The following is a 6,272-nucleotide window of genomic DNA, read 5'->3' as shown; positions in this document are numbered from 1 at the left end:
TGGAAGCGTAGACTCGATTCTGACCAAACTAAGCCTCCTAGGGCAAAATATAGATCAGAAGGCTTAGTCTGGTCAGAATCGAGTCTACAATTCCAGAGTTAACACGAAATACCTCACTTCTGGTAAATGAGCCACCATAGCCACTAGAGGGCTGTGAAAATTTGTGTCCCGGGCTTTTTAGATTCATCTACCCCTGTAATATCTGAAACCAAAGGGGTGCATTGGTTGCCAGATGTGAAATATGTTGGCACTATTTCCTGCTTTCCTACTCCACTACTAAGAAGGGCTCCCACAACGATCAGAGCAAAGTCACAAACCATGACATTGCGCCACTGGCAGATATGCTAGCACAAATATTTGAGATCAAGATGTCAGTTAGGTTAATCTTTTTCTCTAGTGCACACACTGCCTTGCGCCACAGGCAGACATATTCAGATGTAACCCTTTTATCTATTCTGAGTTGTACTGTGGACAATGAAAATGTTTGCGGGAGCAAAAATCCATTCACCTCCCAGGGTGCAAGATGGACTGATCATTTCCCCTCTAATGTGGAGAATGTGGTTATTTGTGACATAGCTAAAAGCCAGAAAGACCAGAACCAACTTCTTTGCTATTTACAACATGTTCTCTACTTGGTTGCCAACAAGCAATTTTTACTGTCCCACGGGGAAGCCCAGGAAAGTGGCTATTTAGAAACTTATTTAATTAATTATTTCATGGCATGTATATTGTGCTTTTAAAAAAAAAATCATTCCTAAGCGGTGTATGTAAAGATCAGCCATACAAAGTGCAATGAAAAATTCATCATAAAACCGAACATGAATCCCAAGCATACGTAAAACCATAACTTCCAGCCTCCCTATAAATGCAATAAAAGAAAAGCAGCCTGGAAAGCAGGTGTCTAAGCTAGCTTCTGAAATAGCAGAAGGAGATGATAGTAATTTCACAACTACAAAATCTATATGCCTAAGGGAGGGTGGGAATATGTGAAGGAGAAAAACAATCGGAAAGAAAAAACTCACTTGGCAAGAAAAAGAATGAACCACACTGGGTTCTCCGTATAGTCCAGGAGTAGGTAAAGGAACAATGTTCACAGAATACAATTTCCCCAAAGCGACATTAGCATGTTTTATTATTTACTGCTGAAGGAGGGTCCATTTGCACATCAGGGTGCAGGACAAATGTCTGCAACTGTTGCACGTCTAGAGCAGTTAGTTGTGACAAGTGAAACAACAGGACACAAGCACTTTTTTTTAATGTGATAAGTTTTATATTGCAGTTTCCTGCAACAACATCCTCTTGTTTGTTCCCTGTCCAGCTTCCATTTTTCTTTCAAATCTCAGAAAATCTGACTTAAAAACAAATAAGAAAATTCCATAGAATAGCTGTGCAATTTTCCTGCTGTTCTAGCGGGTAAGGCTTGAATAGATTGTTGTAGCCATTTCCTGGCTTATGCCACTCTCCAGTGGGGGCCCAGTCCTAGAAGATATCAAATAGTAAAGCACTCCCCAGCAGGGACAGGGTTGCAGATAGAGCACAGTGCAAACAAACCAAGGTCAAGCATGGAGAGTCAGCCAAGGTCCAAGGTATAAACCAGAAGCAACATCAGGCAACAATCCAAGGCTAATAGCGCAGGGAGTTCAGGCAAGCTGCAGGAACTAGAATCAGGAGCCGGAGACCTGTGCTATTGCATGGTGAGTTCCCGTCCCCCCCAAGTGGAAATAATGACACACGACACAATTATTAAGGTTAATGGGCTAAAAAAGGCCACAGCTTTATTGGTTACACGTGATGAGTGGTATTGGCTTAGGCATTGGTCCTAACCGACTATATCCAACTTCAGCCCATCTGCTTGAAGCCCGGGAAGGGTTAACCACCAGTAGAAGGAGTCCTGCTGATGCACATCAACTAGGAACTCCCCTGGGGTCACCCATAGGGGGCGTGCCTTGGGCCCTCACCTCCCCAGGCTTCGGACAGGGCCACGCCCCCCGGAATCCTTTACCGGACTACCCTTCAATATGCAGGGCAGGTGATGGCATTACCTCCCCTCTTCCATCTACAGAAATATACCAATGCCTAACCGCCAATACCTGGTGCCAATTTGCCAAGTGGAAAAATTCCTACCAGCCCCCTCAATGGTGACCAACCAAGGTCCATAGCAAGGTCAAAGAACAAAACCTTATAGGGCGGGAGGGTGGGAAAACCAAACAGCGGATGAGCGGCAAAGAGGGAGATCCCCGGCTGCATCCTGCCTTTATAGGGCAGGCCACGTCCCCTGAACCAGCCAATTGGCCTACCAGGGGGTGACGCGGCTGGCAATCCGCCCAATCATGGGGGGGCTGGCCTCCACCCACCGCGTGCGTGGTGGGGCTGTGAAGCCCGCAACCTCACCTCCTCCAAAGGGCAGAAGTGGCTTTTCCAGCAACTGAAAGGCTCGGGAGAGTCTGTAGCAGAGGTGCATTTAGGGGAGCGAGACTGGTCCGCCCGCACTGGGCGCTGAATCAAGAGGGTGCCTGTAGCGGCACCACAACAACGACAAACAACAGAAGTGGAGAGGTGAAGGGGTGCCGAATTTTTATGTCACACACATGCTACGTCATTGCTCTTCAGCCACAGACCTGGATCTTACACACACACACACACACACACACACAAATTTTCTCTTTTACGATTTAAAATACTCATTTATACATCCTTGACATACCAATGACTTCCCTTCTTCTCTTTCCATGGTTCATTTTACATATGATAAATTCCTGCATATTTTACAGAAAATTACCGTTCAGTATTCCATTAATACATGCATCATAACTTATTTACACTGCTGAATTTATCTTAATGCTGCCAGCGTTTTCAGCTGTACACAGTTATTTCCCATATATTCAGTAAAAGTTTTCCAGTCTTCTCTATGTTCTTCTTGTTCGATTCTTCTGTATGTTAAATCTGCAAGCTGCGCATATTCTGCCAACTTAAGTTGCCACTCTTCTTTAGTTGGGACTTTGCTCGTTTTCCATTTTGGGGCTAACAAAACACAGGCCGCAGTAGTGGCCTACATAAATAACCTTTTTTGACACCTGGGAATTTCAGTCTGAATTATCCCCAACAGAAAGGACTCTGGAGTTGTTGTGTGTGGTTTTTTTGGGGGGGAGTACTTTTAAACATATTTTTCAGTTTGTTATGGATCATTTCCCAATACACTTTTACTCTTTTACAAGTCCACCAAAAATGTTCCTTCAGACCCAGATCTTTCAATGCTGGTGTTCTTGAGGACTGGGGTGGTGGTGGCTCTCACTCTTCCTTTGATACCACCAAGGGTTTTTCAGCAGGCCTTCCCTGAGAAGACCCCTCAAGGGGATCCTCAGTGCTAGTTCTAAGAGACCCTGTGTGCTCCTCAAAGTCCTTGGAGTTCACCCTCTGAGGACTCTACATTTACCAGGTCAGGACTAGGCATGGCAGTAGAACCATTTCCTTCTCTATTGCCTATTTCCTCTCTAGGAATTAATTCTACTGCTTTAATCCTGAGATGGTGAACCTGCAGCCCTCCAGATTCTATTGGACTCCAACCCATCAGAGAATGGATAGGGTCAGAGGACAACGGATGGGCAAGAGGGGAAGGGCTGGAATTTGACGTCCTTCCTGCTGTGAAAGGGGCGGAGATTCAGACTGACCAACTATTGTCAATGCGAGCAGGCGAGAAGCCGTGCTCTGGATGTATTTTTTATAAATAAACGTAAGATAAAACTGTTAGAGAGTCATTACGTCTTATCAGGGCTTGCTTGCCTGCCTGAGATGATTACAGGTGGGGCATCATTCATGCTTCTATACTTACCCCAGTGCCCTTTTTCACACAGGACATGCTGGAGACCACAGGCACTTTTAAGCAGCTCACAAGTCAACTGGTGAAGGAAGGATTTGACCCTGTCACCATCAGGGACCCCCTCTTCTTCCTAAATGACTTGGAAAAAAGTTACGTGCCAATGACTCAGCAGATCTTCAGTGCCATTTCAGAGAAGAAACTGAAGCTGTGAACGCCTCTTTAGCTATCCTTAGTAGCACAGGAAACCCAAGAACAACTAGAGCACTGAACACTTTGGTCTGGGAAGGGCATGCATGCATCTCCATGAATTCTTGAGAATCCTGCACAAGTTAGTTTGGAGGACCTTTTTTTTTAAAAAAAAGGAGTGCCTGGTTTTTCTTTTCCCCTGTAGACTTTGTCCTTCTGTGTTCACACAACACACTTGCTCTGCAATGTATATATTGCAAACTACATACATGAGGCTGTCACCGGGGTCCTCTGCTCCCTACCCACTGGAATGTTTTTTGCATGTTGTCACACATTTGCATGTAGCTGTGCACACATGGACAAATGTGGTCCAGGGATTAATGTTAACCTGTGCAGGAAGCAATCTTTGCCAGTTGCCACTTTTGTGTTTATTGAAGGGAGATATCTGTGTCATTTGCAGAGATCTTCCAGGCAATGTGTTTGTGGAGCATTAATCCCACCCTATTCGTTTTCGCAAAGTTTGTGCAGACATCGCAACAAACAATTGCTATTCTGCAGTTTCCAGTGCATTTCCTTTTAACTTCCCTTACCAAAAGTTCGGGATTTGTGTTTGTTTGTTTGAAGCACACTTGCTGCACAAGATAATAAAATCTGCTTTAATTGCACAACCTCAATTTGCTGGTATAGGATGGAATCCCACCCACAAAAAAGCTACAGTCTGGAATTGGCCGCAATTGATGGCAACACATTTAAATGCTGCCTCTTAAATTCAGGTGAACCAGCCTCAGAAAGCACAGTGTGGTCTTCATACAGTGTGGTCCAAAAGTGATGGTTTTCCAGAGATGCTGGAAAAGGCCACTGTCATCTCAGAGCATTCTTCTGAGTCAGTGCACAGAGGATTTCAGCCACACCCAGTCATCGGTAGATAGAGCAAGATAGATATAGGATGGGTGTAAAAACGTAGGCTGGAGGGCTTTAGGAAGACAGGGCAGGGGGATGAAGGAATATACTGAAAGGGGACTGGATGATTTTTTTCAGGGGGTGTACATATGACAGGAGCTGTAGCTGGGGCTGCTGCACTGAGCTGGAGCTTGCAAGGAGCAGATACGAAGCTGCTTTATACCAAATCAGACAACTGGTCCATCTAGCTCAGTATTGCCTACCATACACAGACTGCAGGAGCTGTCCAGGGTTTTGGGCAGGTGTCTCTCACAGCCGTATATCTGGAGATTCTGGGGATTAAACCTGAGGCCTTCTGTATGTAAGGCTCTGCCACTGCACTACAGCCCTTGACCTAGCCATAACCAGATGTACATATATGCAATGTTCACAGAGGGCAGCATTTGGCCTGCACATATGTCAGGATGCTGTCAGCGGCTCCTGGCTGGTTGCCCAGGAAAGTACAAAGACAAGGGAAAGTTTCTTACCGTTCTTTTTTTATTTCAATCTTTACAGCAGAGAGAGGCTATAGAGCCCAGCCTCTTGGATAATGGCATTGTCCTGAGTGAATCTCTGCCCGCCCCCCCATCTCTCCCACTTCCTCATTCGTCATTCTCATTGTCTTCTCTACGGGTGCTGCTACATGCCCTCTGTCTTTGAGCTCTTTGCTATCCTACTTTTAAAGCTCACCGGATTCTGAGAGATGGAGGGTCTGGAATGCCTTCTGATGACGTTTCAGCTGGGTGTTGTTCTGGCTGCCCCATGATTTCCCAGCTTTCCCCCTCATGTGCCTCTGAGCTGCTGCCTCCCTCAACCCCCTGTTTTAATTCTGAACTTCTTCTCTGGAAGGGTCAGGCTGGGGAGGCGGTCTCCACTATTCCTCCTCTGCCCAGTTCCTGACAACACCAGAGGTTCCCAGCCCCTCAGCTGCTCCTTCCCTGCTTCCCAAGCTTATTTGGAGTATAAAATGAGAGGCAGCCATCTTTGCTAACTTACTGACCTTCACGGGTACCAAGGGTGGGACAAAAAATGAAATAAACGCATAAATGTCTGTGGAGAGTCCATTTGATTTTCTCTCCATCAACCCACATTTTGGAACTCTGAGCTCTTGTAAGCATACCATACACGAGGCGCTGCAACTCCTAGGGGATGAAGCAGTTTTGGCGCCGCTCCCCCCCCCCAATATTTTTGGGAGGGGGCCAGGCCCCTCAATCTTCAGAGGGTGCTTGGCTTCACTCCCTGGCTCCTTGAACATCATCAGGACATCACGTGATGTGCGCTTGACATTGGGACATTGTGTTGGGCCTGCTCAATTGTCTTGAGAAGATGG

The sequence above is a fragment of the Podarcis cretensis genome, assembly GCF_951804945.1.
Source record: "Podarcis cretensis genome assembly, chromosome: 13".
NCBI classification, from domain to species: domain Eukaryota; kingdom Metazoa; phylum Chordata; class Lepidosauria; order Squamata; family Lacertidae; genus Podarcis; species Podarcis cretensis.
This window is presented reverse-complemented; position numbering follows the sequence as displayed.